The sequence below is a fragment of the Corvus brachyrhynchos genome, unplaced genomic scaffold (assembly GCF_000691975.1).
Source record: "Corvus brachyrhynchos isolate BGI_N302 unplaced genomic scaffold, ASM69197v1 scaffold229, whole genome shotgun sequence".
NCBI lineage: Eukaryota > Metazoa > Chordata > Aves > Passeriformes > Corvidae > Corvus > Corvus brachyrhynchos.
In genome coordinates this window covers 5,196,858-5,218,696 of record NW_008240042.1, presented here as the reverse complement: position 1 = coordinate 5,218,696, position 21,839 = coordinate 5,196,858, and the positions used below count along the sequence as shown (strand labels likewise).

Here is a 21,839-nt window from a genome sequence, read left to right as displayed (position 1 = left end):
TGAATTTCTGAGGCAGATGTGCCCAGTGTGTGGCACCACATCCAGCTAACACAGAAATGGTACCCATGGAGCCAAAACTGACTAACTTCACCAGGTGCACAGCACCAGTGACTTCTGCCAAGATGCTGAGCCCTCCCCATCCGAGGTGAAAATCTGGTTGTAGGCTCCAACCCAGCAAAGTCAATGCTCAACTGCAATGGAGGATTTTAAGCCCTATTAGTGCATCTGTATAAATGCTTTGTTGAATTAAGGCTCTGCCCATTTACACCTCTTCCTGTTATCATTTCTCCTTGGGCTATCACTAAATCACATAGGATCTAATGACCTAATTAAAACATTTCTTAATACTCACAGCATTTTTGATGCCAGCTTTCAACATGACTAATGGCAAATGAAGGTTAATAACTGGTAATTATCATATCCCTTTTAAGATTTTGTTTTTAAACAAAGGAGTGAAAATATAAAAATAAATTACTGCAAGAAAAGAGCAAACATACATGCCATTCCTGAACTCTGTTAAACACTATTCATAAGAACAGCAGTTTTGGCTATAAAGGCCAAATATTAAAAACATTCAAGGTATTCAAGCAGGATGAATCTTAAGACACTGCACATTCTCAGAATTTCAGCTTTGAAAAAAGCCACCTGTAGAAAAAGCTATCTAAATACTACTTTACCAATATAGAAATCAAAACTGATATCTTGCCAAGATATAACTACTGAAGTGCAGATACAGCTATTGAAGTGCTTCCTCTAACTTTCCATTGTTCTGTAAACAAGCTGCTTCTTTGCTACACTGTCTTTCATATATACATTATGCCAACCAATCCCCAAGGCCCATTTTCACTAACAGAGTTTCAAATCTACATGCTTTAAAAAAAACAAACAAACAAAAGTCAATCTTTAAAGACATAATAATAAAAACCTCCCACCTAACACAACACTACAGAAGCCTGAGCAGCTTCATGAACAGTTTATATTAACAGCTGCTGTAAAACCAGTGGGAACACAAGCCTACATTAAAATAATACTTAAGGTTTCCACAACAAGAGATGAGCAGATTTGCAGAAATACAAAATAGTATTCAGAATGGAGCCGGTGCTTGGACTTGTCTATTCAAGTGTGTCCTTCAGTAGGAAAGGCTGCTCATAATGCACCACCTCAATGCCATTCAGGCTCAATCAATTCTTAGAGAGGCAGATGCTAAGTTGTACTGAGCAGAGCCTCCAGTGTATAACAAGCTCTAATCAGACACGTAGCTTTCTCCAGTAAAAAGATTTGTTCAGAGTTCCAATTTGCAAATACTAATTGCTGAAAGTAAGATTCAACTAAGATAGCATTAAGTATCATGTTTAAATCCCTTGAACCCTGACTCTGTCAGCAAGTGTTGCCTGGGAGAGTAACAGAGATTCTGAACTCACACTTAGGAGATCTACAGCCTTCAAACTGCTCCAAGTTGTTTTTTTTTTTTAAATGCTAATTAATTTTATTCAAGATGAACGCACATGTGTTTGTGACCTCAGGAAAATTTCACGAAGAGGTCTGTGCAAAAGCACTTCACTTGGCCACTGGAGTCAGCGTACAACGCTGACCTAAAAGTAAGTAAGGATGTTTGATGCACTGATAAATCCCCAGCAACTGGAGCAAAACAACAGGACTAAGCTATAAACAGACACAAACACATCGAAAAAAGCTGTAATGAAACACACACATAGCTTCAGAAGACTATGGAAGACATGAATATGCTTCATAATCAGTGACTTGAGGCAAAAGAACCAAGATCAAGGACTACCAAGTAACCCTGAATAGAACATTCTCAATCCCCTGAATCAGAATTGTTCATTTCCAGCTAAAGTGGCAAAACTTTAAAGCAATATTATCCTTTTTTTTTTCTTTTTTTTTGAGGTAACGAGTCATACAAAATCATTCATTCGATATAACTCCATATTGCTTTCTTCCAATTTTTTAATTAGATCTGACAATTATTACCATAAAGCACAAATTATTTTTAAGCTACACTGAAGTAAACATTCAGCAACATCTGCTTTTTCATTTTTCATTAGAACTTATTCAGAATAACAGAAGTTTTAAATGCTCCGTCACTAGTTGTTATTCTGTATTTAAATACTTTGATCAGCTCTCCTCTATTTAGAAAAAGCAACATACACCATTTTACCTCAAGACTAAAAAACAAAGCAATCTTCCCTTAGTCCTCTAATGAGGGCAAAATCATCCGATGGCACCACAGAAATTATACCAGCTGTTAAAGAAATAAATACCAAAAACTCAGCCACCAGTGGGAGACTGCTACAGTACACTCCTAAAAATCCCCATTTCCATCCAGTTCAAAAGTCAGGGCTGTTGAATGATTCAGTCACCTGCTTAAAAAATTAAAACCAACAGTGTGGAGAAGAAACCAGCACCAAGTAATTAGGAAGAGGGTGAGTGAATTTAGTGCTACATATCTGCAATATTGATGGATTCAGGCATGTGCTGTGCATATATAGCTCTGCTTTTGAGATGCAAGATGCAGTTTGCTCTCACACCTCTCTTTCTCCAAAGTTCTGTACCAATTTTAAAATCAATTTGCATGATGCTGAGGTTCGATTTGTGTTCGTTTTCACTGAAGTATATTAGAAACAGCAGGAAGAAAGCAGCCAAGCAAATTACCATACATACACACACACACAGATAGAGAGAATCATAGAATCGGCAAGGTTGGAAGAGACCTTTAAGATCATCAAGTCCAACCATCCACCCAGCACTACCACTGTATCCCCTAAACCACTAAATCATCACCTAGCAGGAGACCCAGACACCTCTTGAACACCTGACAGTGGATCCCATCAGGGCCCACAGGCTTGTGAGCGTCTAACTGGCACAGGAGGCCACTAATCATTTCCTCATGGATTATGGGGGCTTCACTCATCTCCCCATCACCAACTTTCAACTCAGAGAGCTGGGTATCCTGAGGACAACTGATCTTGATATTGAAGACTGTGACAAAGAAGGCATTAAGGACCCATGTATGTGTATGTATGTGCACTTTCCTCTCACACATACTCCTGTGTAATACTATATATATGTATATATATATACAATGCTCAGTGTTCCCTAGGGCAGGAGACTTTGCCAACATACTGGGGACTGACCTTCAGATCGCCTAGGATTGGAAACAGGAAGGTTGAGAGAGACTCCAACACCGCAGAGGAAACATCATACACATTTTGAGCAGCTCTGCACTGTCCCACAGCTTGTGCTACTACTATGCAGCTACACAAAAATTAGCTGTAAACCAGCCAGGAAACCAATCCCAGGTGAAAACAGCCTAGCAAGAGTTACAAATTCAACAGAGATTTTAAAATTAGAGCTTCATTTCCCAGCTTGGTTGCCCATATAGCCAGAGAAACAGATGGGAAATGAAGAGGGTTGATTTGGGGGTGGAGGGGAAGCAGTCAAAACTTGCACTGGAACATCTGTCCAAACTGTAGTTCTCAAGAAAGGAGGGTAGAAAAAAAATCTTTTTTTTTTTTTTGAGTCTTGAAGAGACTAGCAGGATCCACACATATCTTATACATAGGACATAGCTTTGCTACATAAACCAATAATTTGCCTGAAACCAGGAGCTTTGGCCTGCATTCTGGGAAGCTCCTCTCCCACCAACTGGCTCAGCATCCCAGGGCACCTACCCAAGCGATGCCTTCCCACACAAGTCAAGGCAGGCATGTCTCCCAGTATCTGCCTTTTCAGCATCTTCACAGACTTTTATGTTTTAAGTCCTTGAAAGAAAAAGGGAGAGCAGAGGTGTAATTGCTCAGGTTTCCAGGTTACTCCATATTCTTGAGGAAAAAAAGTCATGGAGGTACAAATGCCCATGATGGAAGTCCCACTCAACATACATGACTGCACAGGAACAGGAGGGATAGGGATCATCCATATGCCACCATGCTTGCATTTATTTTTGTGACATTTAAGGTACATGTCTTATACCAGCTGAAGTGAGAGCTCCTCCTGGGCACAAGCTCTGTGAAGATCAGGGGCCATTTCAATTCCTCTCCATGCACTTCCTGATGGATCAGCTTCACTGTGCCAGGTACCAGCTTATCATGCAGATTCACATTTAAATTGGAAATGCACTGCAAGCCAAGGAGAGTATTTCCTGGGGTGGGATTCACCTCCTCCATCTTAAGGTATCTGCAATGTAAATGTCTCTATCTGAGTTTGGCACCTTAGGCTCCCTTTACAGTCAGTGAAGAGAAATAAGCTTTTTAGGATGCGATTCATCTGACATATTTTAAAGGTCTACATGAGAAGGAAAGGAATCACGCTTCAAAAGTGCCTGCCTCTTTCCATTAGACAGAAGGTCAGTTTGAATTATTAGCTTGCATACAGACATCTCAGATAGACCAGATAAACAAAACCTACCTCATCTTTCTGCTTTTAAAAAACAAAAAAAAACCAAAAAAAAAAAAAAAAAAACCCACCAAACAAACAAAAAAAACCACACAAAAAAAGAAAAATCCCAAACAAACAAACCCACACAAAAGCCCACCCCCAAAAAAACCCCTGAAATCAAAACAAAAGACCGCAAAAGCCAGACGCGCTAATCCCACAGCAGAAGTGGGATGCAACATAAAAGAATAAAATTATAAAAATACCAATTAGCTATTCAAACAAGCCCGAACAATGCCCGCTTCCTGTCCACCACACTTCAGCACTGCAATGAAAGCTTGCTAATGAGCCTGTTAACCACACCAGACTTACCCACTGCCTACAGCAGTGACCAGCTGACCGACCACCAAACGTGTCCCAGTGGATGCTCTTCAGCTGCAGCAGCATCTCAGTGCAGCTCAGCCCAACTCAGTGTCTGGGAAGATACCAGGAGAGCAAGGCAGGCTGCTCACTGGGATGTTTTTCTAGGTATTTGACCAGCTCAAATAATTTTGTTCAGGAAAAGAAAAAGGCAAAGTTGCAAGAGTGCCATACTCATCAAAAAGCAGCGAGCAGAAGCTCAAGCAGTTTGGGGCCAAGGTTAATTGTAAGGAAAAGCTAAGCATTTGTCATTATATAAATACACACAAGCAGGATCCAAGCATCAACCACTATTTCTGCATAAAGCAATAGCTAAAAAAAAAAAAGCAAAAGTTCTGTATCTTTATTCTATTCATATCCAAGGTATAACAGGTATTATTTCTGGAACAACAACACTTCTAAGGTATCTCCAAAATTCACAGGCTTTGGCACATCGTGATTTTGGTCAAGTTGCTGTACACATGCAACTTCCCAATGGAGTGTTCAAATATCATTTTTAATCAGTGACATACTTAGAGCTATCCAAAGAGAAAAGATACGAAACCATAAAGGTCAGCGTGGGGACTGAAGGAAGTTCAGGAGAGAAATGATGAGGCACGAGGGGATTACACCCTGTCACATTTGTACAACTTAACTCAATACTTCTGCTGCCTGGACCTGCAGGCAACAGTGCTGTTAATCATAACAGTATAATACACATATAATACATAAGAGTGCATAATAACCTCGAAGTTATTAGGTATCGGTAAAATAAAGTGACAAGACATTGTACTTTTTAAAGAAACTTTAATTTCCCCCCTATTTTAGCAATATTATGAGTCACCACTAGATTCGACAGCTCCACGTCGAATGAAGCCTCTTCAAGCAGATTCACCTTTTACTTTTCCAAGCAACCTCTTACATGACTAATGTGCAGGAAAATTCAAGTCCACAACATTCAGCTCTCAATTAGAGGCTATTTTTAATTAGCTACAAACACAATATCCAAAGGCTGTATCAGCAGCAACTGGCCTGAATCAACAGAGAGTTTTTGAGGAAAACAAACAAAGCGAGCCCACACAAGAAAACCTCATCTGGCCTTCGTCCAAGCATGCAAACTAAGGGACATTTCCATATCACTTTGAAGATTTCAGTGCATTGGCCAAAGCCAAATTAATAAGGGAAAGACAGCTTCTTCTCAGTTTAAAAACAGAAACTGTTTCTCTACTATATCCTTACCTGACAAGAACAGTATAGAGACAAGCGCAACAAAATCATACCAATATGAAAAAACAGCAAATACATTTTTCATTGGTCTGATATCCTAAAAAGTAAGTAAGATGAGAACTGATCAGTAAGGTGGTGGGAAAACTCAAAAGGGAAGGAGAAAAAAGAAAGCCCCATACATCCCTTCATAATCTCTCACTGCATCCAGCAAATGGAGGCAACCACAACACGCTCTGCTCATCCTCCTCCATTGGCACATGCCGATACCGTTTTTGCCACAATGTGACACCAGCACCTAGAGCTGAACACCAAAGTGCAAACATTGCAAGGCAACATCAAGATCTCACAACATGATTTATTTGTGGCTCCCAGCACGTCTTCCCAGATGATGAAGTGTCTTGCCAGCACCTGAAATCTAAATACTGAGACCACAAACCTGCATTAAACAAAGCGTTGCTCCTGCTATTATTTTATCCCATCCTGTTCATGAACGATGTCCTCTTGATTAATTTAAATAATTGCTTTGTGTTACAATAGCACCAGTAGATACATATTGATCATCTTTACATACCCTGGATGCCTGACATAATGAGTCTGGAAATGGAAGTGGAGAAAATAAGAAAATGGAGTCAGCATCCAGCTAGGAAAAAGCTGAAGTAGCCAGGAATCAGCCCCGGCTTTGCTGGAAGGGACGACACTGGTCAGGACACAAAAGGATCCTCCTGTCTCCCTCAATCAACAGAAAATTAGCAAGGAGGCTGGAAACTTAACATAATTACACAGTGACCTTTGAACCTTATTACTGCATACACACACACACAGGTTTAACTGTATGGCTGTCATTAGTCCCTTACTCCCTAACACAAATTAGCCATGTTAGGCAAAATTAGGCAAAAATTCAACAGCAGTAAAAAGCAAGAAATGTCGCCAAGTGGAATAATTAGCAGGCACTGCAGGTGGACACCTTGTGCTGCCTCCAACATGGGCAGTATCCCCTTCTGGTAGGTTTTGTAACATCTGACAAAGGGGGCTCCCTTGAGCTCTAAGGAGGAACTTTCCCCTCCTTGTGGCATTTGCCTAGCATTAGTTTTTGCCACAGAGTGCTGGCACATCTGGGACCTTCAGCCTTTAAAGTCCACACAACTGTACAAAGTCCTCAAGTTCTGCACAGGTGACTTCCACACAGGGAAAAGGGACTATAAAATAACCTCCTGCTCCCATGCACCCTTGCCAAGGGCCACCACATCTCTCAGGATGGAAGCATCACTGGTGCTTTCACAATGTGCACCAACCCAACCAGCACACCCAGCACATGTGGCAAACAACCTTTATTTTAATTTTAAAAAGTAGCTTAGCTTTAGGAGCAACAGAACGCTAGTCAAGAATGTCACCTCCTTGATTTAAACAACCACCCTAGAAATTTATCTGTGGTGGATTTTTTGGCTCATTTTCCAGTCCCACTGAAAGTTCAAAATTAGGTGAAACACTATAGCTCTGCAGCACTTACATAAAAAAAAAAAAGAACAAAAATTTTCAATATTATAACAAGATGTCATTCCCAATTCAGAAACAAATTAGTAGACTCAGCCCAGGAACAGATATATATGGAGGTACTTGGACCAAGTTAGTTCTATAGAAGAGCAGGTATCAAGTAGACTTCAGTCCAGTGAATTTTCCATCTTTCTGACATCTAGCTTAAGGAGAACATAATGGGACCATTACTTTTCCAGCAGGCTGTGCTTTCATATGTAAATTTCATCTCCATAAAGGACCATTTTGGAATGATTGGGGGTTTTTTTAAGGCTGGATTATAACCTATCTTCCATGCAGGGACCCAGATGAAACAAGGCCTGTCTGAGCACCTCACTGAATTCAAGCCAGAGCCAAGAATACCTGTCATCCTTGTGCAAGCAGTAAAATGGTTATAAACCCAGCTCTCCTTGCCCTTACCCTTCCTCTTTGTCTGTCACCATCCCAGGATGATGATTTCATGGCAAGCACTTTCATCACCCTCAGCACCAAGCCAGGCCTGAGGACATCATCTAGGATGCTCAAGAGGATGATGTTTGCTGGTCTTTGACCCATGGCTCTAGGCTTGCAGTCTCTGCTGAAAAGACAACTCATATCCAGCTGTAGATGTATGGAAGAGCCCCTTAAAATATGATGGGAAGCTACATGCTTACAGACCATGTTCCTCCTCAGTGTAACATATAAAAATCACCTTGCAAGGAGAAATTATTCCTGAAGCTCAGGCAAACATCATGGCAAAGTAAGTGGGGCTCAAAGACACATGAATTCCTGTACTTTACACCCAGCCTCACAAATCTGCATTTGGCAGCTGGTGGGATTAGCAGAGCACCCAGACAGAAAAAATATATGCATCATTAAAAGTTATTAGAAAGTCCTGAGAGCTGTCCAGCTCCTAGGAAAAACAATCCCCTTAACCACAGACCAGGGAAGGCAAGCAGCTGGAGCATCAAACACTGGAGGCCTCCTAAATTGGCACTTCAGGATGTAAGATGTGGAGCTCCCCATCTTCTCTCAGTTCCTGTAAGGAAAGGTTTTGGGTTTAACTCTAGAATGAGGAATCACTTAATCACCATCTAACCTGATGTAAAGACACCTGCTGTACAATGCAGGGAAGCAGTGGGGCAGATGGGGATTGATCAAAACATATTTTTGCAGCAGAGGCACTCTGGGGTTCCTTTCCTTTAAAAATGGACTTCCCCCTTCTTTTGCAGGGGAAGACTAAGTCACTCAGAAAACTCACACATCTAGCCCTCAAAGATCACCACAGCCCACTACTGAAAAAGAAATTTTAAAATAATATACTTCCAGGTACTCACGTTCTCAGCTTCATATTGGGAAAAGCAAGTCACGTAGTTGTGTGTCAGCACCTGAAATCCTGTGCACTTCCCACATTCAATGAATTTTTATCCCTGAGAGTTGTATGGAAAACTATAATGACGTTGACTGTTTTGTTGGAAAAACACTTATATACCACCATATGTCCAATAATGTTTCAAAATTGGAAGCTCCTTTGGAATATGTTTTCCCTGGTGAAAGGTTCCACAGTAGCTGTGCCCAGTATAAAAGCACTGTGATTTCAACTGTCATGGTTTAACCCCAGCTGGCAACGAAGCCCCACAGAGCTGCTCGCTCGCTCCCCACAACAGGATGGGGGAGAGAATCAGAGCAGAAGTGAGAAAACTCAAGGGTTGAGGTAACAGCAGTTTAATAGGTAAAGCAAAAGCTGTGCAGGCAAGCAGAGCAAAACAAGGAATTTATTCACTGCTTCCCATGAGCAGGTGTATGTTCAGCCATAGCCAGGTAAGCAGGGCTCCATCACACATAGTGGTTACTTGGGAAAACAAAAAGACATTACAAACGTCTTCCACTTCCTTCATCTTCCCCCAGCTCTGTATGCTGAGCATGATGCCATATGGAATGGAATATCCCTTGGGTCAGCTGGGATCAGCTGTGCTGGCTGTATTCCCCTCCCAGCTCCCTGTGCACCCCCAGCATCTTTGCTGGTGGGATGGGGTGAGAGGCAGAAGAGGCCTTGACTCTGTGCAAGAGCTGCTCAGCAGTGACCAAAATACCACTGCATTATTGACACTGTTTCCAGCACGAATCCCAAACACAGACCCACACCAGCTAGTATAAAGAAAATTAACTCTAGCCCAGCCAAAACCAGCACACTGATGAGAAAAACAATGAAGATGAGAATATTTACCTACATTTCACATTTTCTCCTGTTGGACACAATATGAGAGGTTAAACACCCTGTGGTGAAGCCTTCCTTCCTTAGTCTCATTGATTTGGAACTATCATGAAACACAGGACTGCTTAAGGGCATCAGCACTGATCACAGGAGTCAACTACCATCAACTACATCAGCACTGACCAAACAGGTCACCCAACAGGGAGTCAAATCCCTGTCTGGGGATTTGTGTTTGTGGGTTTTGTTTTGTTTATTTCTACAAAATCTAAGCATCTAAAAGCTCTAGCTAAAAGACAAGATTATTGATACAGAGCTAGATATATATGTGCATCACTTGATATGCCAAACCATATGCCAAGGGAAGTCCTGAAGCATGTAAAGCTTGATCTGAAAATAATTCTCGTCAGAACTGGGGCCTGAATCTGCAACATATGATAATTTCCCTTTTTTTTTCCCCCCCCTGCCACACTTGGGTTATCTTATCCCACCAATCACATTGCAACACCCTACACCAAAAAAAAATAAAAAGCCCAACCCCCAAAACACGTTGCACAGCTGTTTCACTGTCACATCTATTATTCAAGAAAGGTCTCATTGAATAAATGTCTGTTCAGAGGCTCTAAACAAATTTCATTTCTGAACACCACTGTCTGCAGCCCAGCAGGCCATTTCACCAAGATAAGATCACACATTTAATCAAACGCTTCAAAAAAGAAATACACACCGAGTTTGCTTAATAACATCAAATAATAAAAGTGCAGCGCTGGCAGCATACTAATTTTTAGTGCTCTTTCTTCTTTGAGGGTTGTCTCAATAGTCAAGGTCAACCGTACATGGGATTTCTTCTAATTAGGGCTTCTGGTAATGGCTAGACCTGCTTAGTCTCACCACTTAGCCATGGTTTTCCCTAAAACGAAGACATCTCTCTTTCATTTTAAATTAAATCACTGCAGCATCCCACCCAAGTGCAACAGACAAAACTGCATAACTCCGCTAATTCAATAGAGGACATAAATGAAAGAAACAAAAACCACGTATTTGTGGTCAACAAGGAATCATCCACACAAACGTCTATGGTATAAAAGGAAAAGTGATTTAGAGTAAAAAAACCCCCGAAACATTGATTATCTGCTTGGTGTTTAACTATAGCTCCTACTGCAGCACGGCACAGACCTATTTTTAGTTAGAAATTGGGAGTGGACTTGGCACCCCTAGGTCAAAACACACTTTGCCCTTTATTTTATTGTAGTAGTAAGAGGAACCAGCACAAAAATCCAGCATTATGTTACTACTACTGCAAAATACGTCTGTAGTACTACAGACCAGACTTAAATGGTATTCTTCACTAACTTGCCTATTACTCAATTAATAATTATTTATTTATGCATTTAAGTAATCAGCTTTACCACAATGACAACTGCTGAAACAGGCTTTGCCCCCAAATTACATGAACTTGGGATAACCGTGGACTCTTGCTGTGCTCAAGCCTGCAGCTTGAAAAGGGTCAAACAAAAGCTGGCATCCTCACCCTTACAGCCTGGCTCATAGGTTATGATGGGCTGCCCTTTGCTTGCTTGGGATGAGGGAGCAACCAAGCATAAAGGCATTGGAGAAGACAACCCCCCATCTGCTGCTCCCAAATCTTAAGACAAACAGTGAGGCAGCTCTCAGATATATTCCCCATCATATCCCATTTTCCCTGTCAAAAACATCCCTGCAGACACTGTGGAGGTCCAGATTCTCCCCTTGAACAGGGACATGACAACTTAGTCTAGGATGCCATAAGCAATTGCTTGAGTCTATTGGCAAACATCTTTCTAACATGTTTCAAACATCCCGAGTTTCACTCAGGGTCTCAGCTCCACTGCAAACACAGGGCTGCTCAGCTGGGAATATCCTCATGTGCTCAGTGATGTGTGCCTGTATTTCTCACCAAAACAAGGATACTTACACAGGTATCATTCCCTTGTTGCAGTGGATATTGTTTACCTCGACTTCAGCAAGGCTTTACACACTATCTCTCACAACATCCTCACAGGCAAGCTCAGAAAGTGTGGAATGGATGAGGGGACACTGAGGTGAATTGAGAAATGACTGCACTACAAGTCCCAGAGGGCCATAATCACTGCACAGGGTTCATTTGGAGGCCTGTCAGTGGTGTTGTCCCCCATGGCTCAACACTGGGTCCAGTTAATCAGTTACTTAGACAAAGGGGCAGATACCTCCTCAGCAAGTTCACTGATGACACAAGGCTGGCAGGAGTGGCTGAATCTCCAGAGACGTGCAGCCCTTCAGCAGAAATCATCTGAAATTCAGCAAAGGCAAATGCAGGGTCCTACACCTGGGGCAGAATAAGCCCACACACCAGCACAAGCTGGGTGCTGAGCCGCTGGGGAGCAGCTCTGTGGAGAAGGACCTGGAGGTCCTGGTGGGCAACAGGATGTCCATGAGCCAGCAGGGCCCTGGTAGTCAATGGTATCCTGGGGTGTATTGGGAAAAGCATTGCCAGCAGGTTGAGGGAGGAGATCCTGCCACCCTGCTCAGCCTTGGTGAGGCCTCACCTGGAGTGCTGTGTCCAGTGCTGGGCACCTCAGGACAAGAGAGACAGGGAGCTCCTGGAGTGAATCCAGTGGAGGCCTAGAAAGATGATGGGGGGCCTAGAGCATTAAGGGACTGGAGCATTTATGGAAGAAATTCTTTACTGTGAGGGTGGTGAGGCACTGGCACAGGTCACCCAGAGAAGCTGCGGATGCCCAGACAGTGAGTGTTTGAGGCCAGGCTGGATGGGACATTGAGCAACCTCGTCCAGTTGGAACATATCCCTGCCCATGGAAGGGGAGGAACGAGATGATCTTTAAGGTCCCTTCCAACCTGAACCATTCTATGATTCCATGATTCTGTTTCTCTCACTGAAATATAAATAACAGGCTAAGAGAGCTGGGCCTGTTCAGTCTTAAAGAGATGACTGAGAAGGGACCTCATCAATGTCTATGAGTATCTGAAGGGAGGTGTCAAGATGATGTTTCCAGGCTCTTCTCAGTGGTGCCAAGCAAAAGGAGAAGAGGCAACAGGAAGAAACTGAGGCACAGGAAGTTCCACCTGAACAAGAGGAAGAATTTTTTTTACTGTGTTTGGTCACCAAGCACTGGAACAGATTGGCCAAAAAGACTGTGAGTCTCCCTGACTAGAGATATTCAAGGATAGTCTGGATGTAAACCTGTGCAATGTGCTCCAGGATGATCCTGCATCAGTAGGGAGGTTGGATCACATGACCCACTGTGGTCCCTTCCAACCCTGTGATTCTGTGATTTCAGCCTCCCTTTTGAAAATCAGCAATGTTGTACAGAAAAAGGCTACCCACTCCTGCAATCGAAAGGCCTTGCACAGACCTTAGAAAGGCTCATTGCAAATTGGTGACCTACTTAGGGAGATCTATAAAGTGTATTACGATTGTAATCGTGGATCCCTTGTCAGAAGGTCACAAGTTATCCCTCTACACAGCGCAATTGCTATATTTCAAATACCTATCAGGAAGAATTTTACTCAAGGAGGTAGGTGTCGTTTTGGAGTTGTACCAAATAAAGCAGCAATTGTAACATTACTGTCCTCTAAAAAAAAAAAACAAAACCCACACAGACATTCCACACACCTGCATCCATTAAAGATAATCCAAAATGACATTTTCTTGAAGAAGTCTGTGCTGTGGGAATTGCAAGTGCAGTAGTCACATCATAATTTCCCTCGGAAGGAAGTGGGATACATACATCAAATTTCCAAACTATTACAGCCTGTGATTGTAATATCCAAAATCCAAAGGAATGACATTTTAGATTACACACACAGTTCCAACGAGCTTTAGCTGAGACACCATGTCCAGTATAAAAATCTGTGGTGTGCTGGAAACAAGAACGGCTGTTCTCTGGATACTCCGGATAAGCCATCTACTACAGGATTACAGACCAGTATTGTGTACCCCCACACATTAAAAAAATAATTCGGGATAGAATCCCAAAGTCTTTTGTAAATGCAGGGAAAAAAAAGGAAGGAGACAAAAAACCCCAAAAAACCAAACCAAAAATGCAAAAGAACACAGCAATAAAAGTGGCAAGTAAGGATTCACATTACATATCACATATGGGTAAAAAACCTGCAGCATATATCTTGCTGAAACAAAAACACTCAAACAAAAAAAACCTGTGCCCTTTGAAGTGAGTGGTGGGAATTTGCACCATTTCAAAATCACAATGTTTCAGTCAGTAACACACAAGCAAAGGCAGAGTGAAAGAAAAGGAGTTAACATGATCCCTGGAACTCTCCTCAACTGTCTCCATCAGTGAAATGTGTTAAGAAAGACAGCTACAAAGGGTGCTTCTTTTTTCTTTCCTCCAGCAGTCTTTGGAACAGAAAAAAATAAAAATAAAAAAATAAATAAAATAAAATAAAATGGGGGGGGGGGGGGGGAAAGAAAAAAAACCGAGAAAAAAATCCAGAGAGCTATTGAAAATCTCCTTACAGGGTCAGCTGTCACTGGAATGCATTTGAGTATTCAAGGTACCCACCCATGCAGAACATCAAAAACTGGGCTTGGGTCCCTCCCCTATTCTCACGGGCTGAAGCCAAGGCTTGCTTTGCGACACTGAAGAGGGAGGCAGTGCAGTGCCTCTGCAGGGCTGGTAAAGAGAGACCCACCGACCAAACAGAGCATGGGCACTGCTTCTGCTTAAGGCTTCACTCGTCTCCTGGCGTCCTCCAACACAACACACCGGCTTTATCACTAAAAAACAGACAAAAGCTCAGCAGCTCCCAGTGCTGGGCTCTTCTGAGCTAATTTCCCCATCTAACCTAGGCCTGCCCAAAGTTAGGCAGCATACTTGCAGCTAACATGCCCCTTACTCCTTGCTTCAAGGAAAATGTTGACATCCCCAAGTACGCTGCAAACAGCACTTCTGCAACACAGTGAAGCTTCTCTTCCTCACTGTGACCACAGTGAAAAAAAATCTCATTAAGGCAGGCTTGGGATCAGCAACTTCAGAATGGAAAAAGCCTGCTACAACAAATAAGCAAGGACCAGCACTGACTCTGATAAAACATGTGGTTGCTCAACACATCTGAAACTGTAGTTCTGTTTTGGTGTTGGACTACTAACCAAGCAACTCAGTTAAATTTTAAAACTGCAGGCCCATGCACAAGTTATTGTCCATTACTGCACCTACCAAAAAAGAATCAGAAAATAAATAGGGAGAGTCTTTCCAGCAAGGGAATAAAAAAAAAAAATACTACTCTATGCATCAGCACCATCATTTCACAAACAAAACCTATGTATGCACACACTCAGACATACAGATGTAGGTATATATGTCCTGGGTATAGGTACAATTCTTAGATTGCACCTGCACCCAAAATTCTTTTTCACTTCCCTGAGTTTGACAAAAAAAATCAGAACAGTGTCTGTTCCCCAAATCATGGTATTTATGTGTCTATATATGTGCCTGCACATAATAAACAGATGCTCTAAGACTGCATTAGTCAGAACATTCCTATCCCCTGAACTTTAAACAGTGTTCACTGATGCAGTGCCCTCACCTCTGTAAGTAGATTCTTGCTTCCCAGGGAGTGGGAAAGGGACTTAACTGTAAAAACTTATATACACTGCATGGAATGACTCTTACAAATGAATTACTTGCCATTGGTAAAAACCACTAAGAGTCTTATCCAAAGGGGCCATGTTTAGACTAGACCTCTTTTAGAACAGTGCTGTGCAACCCTGGCACCTTTGAGCGGGATTTTGCAGTAGGGCAATTCATGGCTAAATTTTAAGCACTACTTCTACAAAAGCACAGAGAGTCCCATTTCACTTCATTTTAACTTTGCATTGCTGTAAGAAAACACTCATATTGGTCCTTTGTATTTATGACACTTTGCTCTAACTTTCAGAAGCGCATAGCTCCGTTCCAAAGTTCAAAATCAATTACTTTACCTGATATAAATCAATGCAACTGCAATCAAATCAGTAAAGCTCTTACAATTAATAGTAGCAAAGCTATAATCCAACCTACTCAAAACACTGTGCATAATATTTCAAAGCTGTTCCCTGACAGGTACCCACTGCAATGAATCGGAGTTGTGCTACAGGCCTCTGAAGCATTAGGTTTGTAGCCACTGAAATAATTCCTGTGTAATTACTCACATGTTGACCAACGTGCTTTAAAAAAATAATTTTCAAAAATCCTGGCAGAGTGAGCACCAATGGATGCTCTGTAAAGGTTCAGTACTCTTAGGCATTTAAATGAAATCTACAACTTCATATTGCCTAACTGGGACAGCTGCCAAACTCTTCTTGCTTTCTTCAGAATGGTGTATATTTCTCGACCCTTGAAACTGAAAGCTGTCAAGCCTCAAACAAAAGTGTATTGATTTTAATTTTTGACTGTTTTCATGAACACATTTTAGAAGTGTACACAGATTTCAACTCTTCATCTGTGTTCGTTGCTTTGTTCAGCCCGAAATGCCACGTCTGGAAAAGATGTTACAAAACGATTACTAGAAACTTGATGTTGAAGCAGGGGAATGTTTTTGAAAAGACACCACATTTGAGATTCTAGAGCTTCTTCTCAGAAGATACCACATGTGAGATTCTTGGAGCATCCTCCCCTCACAGGGAAGCCAACAGAAGTGCTCCATTGACTACAGTGGGAACTCCCATCACACATGCAGTTGTTACCTCCTCAGATGGGAGTGGGCCTGAAGAAGTAGAGGTGAAAAGTTCAAAAAGGGGGGGGGATGGGGGGGGAAGACTCAGCCAGAGGAAAACAGAGGTTTCAGACAGGCTGGAAACAATCCCACACTGAGCACCACTTAGTAAGTAAAACTGTGGTCCAGAACACTATTAAAATGACGTTTTCATTGCCTGAAAAGACTAGCTACCTTGCTATAGTTACAGATGCTTGGTGCAATGACTGGTAAAAACATCTGCCTTACAGGCAAAATCAGAAGGCTCTCTGAAAAGACTGCTGAAGTAAAAGCTGTAGTGTCAAGGTGTCCTTAGAGAAGTTGTCTTAAAAATGAACACATAGCTTGCCGCCAGGAATTTCAGACTGCACTGTAAAGATTATCTAGTGAGGAACGTAAAGCAAGCATTACACTGCTAACCTGGAGGCCAAAAACAGGCAATGAGATAACGTCCTAGATAGAATCACATCACAGATTTGAGTAGGAGGTAGTTTCCTTGCCATTGAAGAAGGCAAGAATTAAAAGTAGATGCTTAAAAGCAAAGTTCTTCTACTTCATCAGCCTGCTCTGGGAGCTTGCACTGCCAGTAGGCACTAGGATGAGATCAGGCAGTGCTGGAGCATCTCAACACCTACAGAAATAGGACATATTCACATGCATCCCAAGTAGGGATTAAAGAGCCTGACATTAAGTGCTGGTGAGGATCATGACAAACATTTGGCAAGCAGGCATGACCCCAAGAGATGAGGCAGTCAGAGACCAGCACGTCACACCACCTTACTGGGACAGGTACACTCCTACAAATACACCAGTGCATACTGAACTCCTACAAATGACAATTTCTAGCTCTTCATCCTGCAACTGAAAGCACTGCCTGAAGACCTAGCAGAGACTGAAGTGTGGATGTACACTCAGAATTTGGCATCATGGTGCATTTCCCATAGTCCCATCCCAGCAGAAGGGCATCCGTGGAATGCGAAAAGGACCAGCAGGGAAGAAATGGATGTCCATAAACACCTCTCCAGAACGGCAGTGCTCACCAAGTACATCCCACCCCAATAAGCATCCCATTATAAGGGGCAGAAAAAAACTTATTTTGCAGGTCTGTTCTGATTGTTTCAGTATTGTCCTCAACAACACATCAATATTGTGATGTCTAGCTCTCAGATTATCACCACTCCAAAAAAAAATTATTTTTTGAGTTGTTCTTCCAAACCTCTTGTGATGTGCAAGAAGTCTCTAGAGAATAAAAATTTTTATCAGAATCATTCCAATCACAGCACTGGGCTGTTTCTACAACCACCAAGTAACATAATTACAACAGAAAAAAAATTAAAAGGAACTTATTTAAAGCATAGAAATCCTTGTGCCCATCCTCCATGCTTTAGCTTTTCCCTGATCCATTCTTGCTCCCTGAATTCCATCTCTTTCATCAATCTTTAACCCATCCTTTATACCATGTCATGCATTAAATAGCTTCCTAGTCAATCTACACCAGTCCCAACACTATTAGTATTAAAATTAATAATAAATCACCCATTCCTGGGACTTCTCCATTTACAAAGACTTCCTGCCCCCGTGTGCATGAATAAATGTGTTGATGATGCATCCACTCATGCTCTGAATGTGAAAACCCTGACGGCAGCATCAGGCCCTCCAGCTCAGTGCTGCCCAAAGCTAAAGGTCATGCATATTGCTCTCCAGTCCTGGCCAATAATTCGCTCTACCTGCCTCTAAATATTTATTTTTCTAACAGCCCTACAACGCTGGGCTGAGACACCCACCTCATCAGTCAGCCGACTGGATGTGTGTGCCTGCATATTCACCTACAAACCTGCTTGCACTTCCCTCCCAGATAGCAAAGAGCTCCGGCTTCATGTTTGCACCAGCAGGCACAGGGTAATTTGCTTTCTGTTTTAGGAGGAAAAAAGCCTTTTCTGCAACTAATGCTTGGATAGGCAAGCTGAGTACCTCAGCCATATCACCCCCGAGTGGGAGGAACGACGTGGTCCCCACAGCATCCCAACCTGTGGGATACACAGCCAAGCAAACAAATGAGGGGGGTGGAGGGATGGACCCAGGAGGGCTCAGGGACAAACCCAAATATTCTAGGCTGAGACATAAACTACTTAATCTCAGGAGGGCACCAAGAAACTGAAACACCAGCTCTTGCTTTTGTCACAAAAAAACATCTCCGTGAGGACTCGGTAGCCTCAACTTAATAAATACCAATAAAATCTCACTGCCCCACAAAGCAGCACTCGATGTTTTCACTGTCATCAATCTACACTGTTATTTATCTTGTTCTGGGATTCAATGTGAAACTAAACATACCTTCTCCTAACCACCTCAGGAAGAAAAAGGAAAATACATATTTAAGAACAGAAATTATATGGAACTCATAGATCAAGACTAGCTTTAAAAAAACTTCACTCCTTTTGGAATTAAACACACCATAGATTTGTATCCACTTTATGTTTTGCTAGCAGGTAACAAGACAACAGTCACCTTACAGTAAATCAAGCCTAAATAAGGAAAAAGTACTCTTAAAGTACTCTTAAAGAGCAGGAACAGGGGCAGCCTCTACCACAACAACGGGGACTGATTCTTTTTCTCTCAGAACAATTTAATCTTTAGGAAAAAAATACAGCTTTACCATGGAGCCCTAACCTGAACTTTGTCACCCAGCATTGGCATGGATCTTAAGTGACGACTGCAGACTTTTTGACAGCAGCCCATTCTAACCTGCAACACCTGGTTTACTCCCATGAAAAACTCCATAGAAGAATTTTTCCTAATGAATGCACAGTAGAAGCCTGTTCGTATTGCAAACCCCTGGAAATGATGATAAATGAGCTCTACAAAGCACATGCTACTACTCAATACCAAGCAGGCAGCATTGGCTGCACTCTTAAGAGGCAGCATTCCACAATGAAAATGGAATTCATTTCTTTTCAACTCCAGGGAAGATTTCTTCTTGGTCAGCTTTGAAAATTTTGATCCTGCACTCTGGAATAATCAGTGCTATAATACAGAGAGAAACTGCAGCCAGTAGACTACCTAGCTGCCTTGTATCAAGAAACAGATGGCATTTTCACCCTTTTTCTTGCATCTCAGCCTCCCTCTAAGCAGCTGGCTGCCTGGAACCAGAACTGTGAGAGTGGAAATGGCAATAACTCCTAAGAAGTGATCTAAACAGGAAAGTAAATAAAATAGACATAGGTTGTTTTGGCTAAAGCAATAATGAACACTACAGTTGACAAGCAGACAACAATACATTGCTGTTGGCCAAAATACGAGTTGTTTCAACCACCGCAGAGAACAATCTCATGCCTACCAGGAAAAGGAGAGAAAGAGAGCCTCTTTTCCTACCTCACCATCCCTCAAGCAAAATTAAACATCCGCCTGTCTATAGGGGAAAGGGTGAGGGGAAAAAAAAAAACAACTGCACGTATTGGAGGTCAGCGTTACTTCCATGGACAACTCTGGATGCAAGGCTGCTGATCAAACTCAGTCCTCGAAGGCAATCCCCCGAATACCCAGGGCACATCTCTGGGGTAGTGTAGCTACATCTTCATTAGCACTAACGGGCACCAGCTGGAGGTAGGCTCCTTAAATTGGGCAACAGGGCTGCTCTCTGGCCGATGGCAGGGGGGGAACCATCAGCCTTACAACCGTACTTCCAAGTTATGCAGTCAAAAGATGACTGCAAAGGGAACACAAATAAATAATTAAGGGAGCAAATAAACAAAGGGTTAAAAGGAAAAAGGCATTAAAAATGCAATTTTCGTCGTTCAGCCATACACATCGGCCCTTGCTCAAAACAAACGCCAGTTCTATACTGTTAGGAGCCAGCGAACGCAGCCTCACAGGCAGGAGGTGAGGAGCTCTGCGCATCCCTACCTCCACCGTACGTTTCGCTCTCCGGCTGCACGGGAAGGCGAAGCTCGCGTCTACCTGTAACCCGGGGCTGCTGGATGCAGACCTCTACCCTACCCTCTCACGTCCACGCACAAGCAGCCCCCAATGCACACCCCAATTCGGCAACATCCCCCCATTCATGCCCCCTGATATCCAAGAAAGCAATTGCTTCTCGAGGCACCCTTCAGCAATTAAACAGCAACACAGATCCACGAAGGAGTGAGCATGAAGACTGGGGCAGATTGAGGAAACATAATGAAACTCAGGAATTCCTCAGTATAACACCAGCAAACCCCGCGGTCCAACGTGGTGCCTTTCAAAAACAAAAAACAAGAAACCAAACCAAAAAAAAAAAAAAAAACAACAAAAAACAAAAACAACCCCAAGAGAGAGCAAGAACAAAACCTACCAGGTCCCCTCCATCTCCTCACTGCCTTCGCCACCCTAGCTGTCCACAGCCAAACAAGGCTAGAGCGTACAAGGCATTTTCAAACAAGATGCACACCCCTTGTCTCCACTGCCCCCCAGCATGCAGCCCCAGAGAGATGCTCCCCCGTTGCCTGAAGGATCCAGCCCCCCCTGAAGACAAACTATCCTTATTATAGCATAATTCAATCCAAGCGTGCGCCCAGCGCGGCCGGCACCCTTCAGCCCAACGCAAGCGGGCAAGGGTGCAACCGAGGGCCAGGCAAGGGCTGCTGAGCATCCATCCGCTGGTTAGTTACCTTTAGTCACCTCCGGCTCCTGAGATGCGAGTCCCCATCAGATCCTCAACAACCTGCAGCAGGGAGCTGCTGCCACAATCCAGCCATTAAAACCAGGGGTGGGAGTAGGAAGCAGACCTGGCCACAGTACCAAAGCCCCCAGCCAGAAGCAAAAGGGGGGGATGAGAAGCACAGAACGTCCCTCAAGCAAGGAAAAATTAAAAAAAAAAAAAAGAGAGAAAAAAAAAAAAGGAAAAAATGGAAAGAAGTAAAGTCTCTCCTTTTCTGCCGTGTTCTTCTGCTACAGAAGCTTCCTCCCGGAGAATGAGGGTGTGTGGGGATGGGGGAGGCGATCGCTCCCTCTTCTTCCCCGCTGTCGCCGACCCCTCTGGACGAAAGCCCCGCTCCGATTTACCTCCTCCAGGTGGGCAACTTCAGAGCAAGGTGATGTCTCCGGAGCCGGCACCACCAGCCAGGCGATTCGGATGCGGCAGAGTCATTGCCTGTGCTGCTGCTGCCGCTGCTGCCGCCGCTGCTGCTGCTGCTGCTGGGGAAGAACAGCCGCTGCCGAAGAGACCACCAAAAAAAAAAAAAAAAAAGGAGAGAAATCGTCCACCATCCCCCTTTCTCTCTCTCCCCTCCAGCACCAGCCGCTCTTCGCATCCGCTCCCCTGCCCGCGGCCCCTCGCTCCGCCGGGGCTGGGGGACACAAAGGCGCCCGCGCAGAGGGAGGCGGGTGGTCC

At 43.1% G+C, this 21,839-nt stretch overlaps 1 protein-coding gene across 22 annotated transcripts in view; it reads right to left on the bottom strand.

Annotated features, from left to right (window-relative positions):
• The window catches only part of ADGRL3 (adhesion G protein-coupled receptor L3), a 495,252-nt gene extending 473,419 nt beyond the window's left edge, over positions 1–21,833 (bottom strand). For all 22 annotated transcript variants that reach the window (XM_017744223.1, XM_017744226.1, XM_017744204.1 and 19 more), the window contains exon 1: positions 21,118–21,833. The gene's annotated coding sequence lies outside the window, so the exon portion shown is untranslated. The remainder of the gene's footprint in view (positions 1–21,117) is intronic.
• Positions 21,834–21,839: the final 6 nt, after the last annotated feature.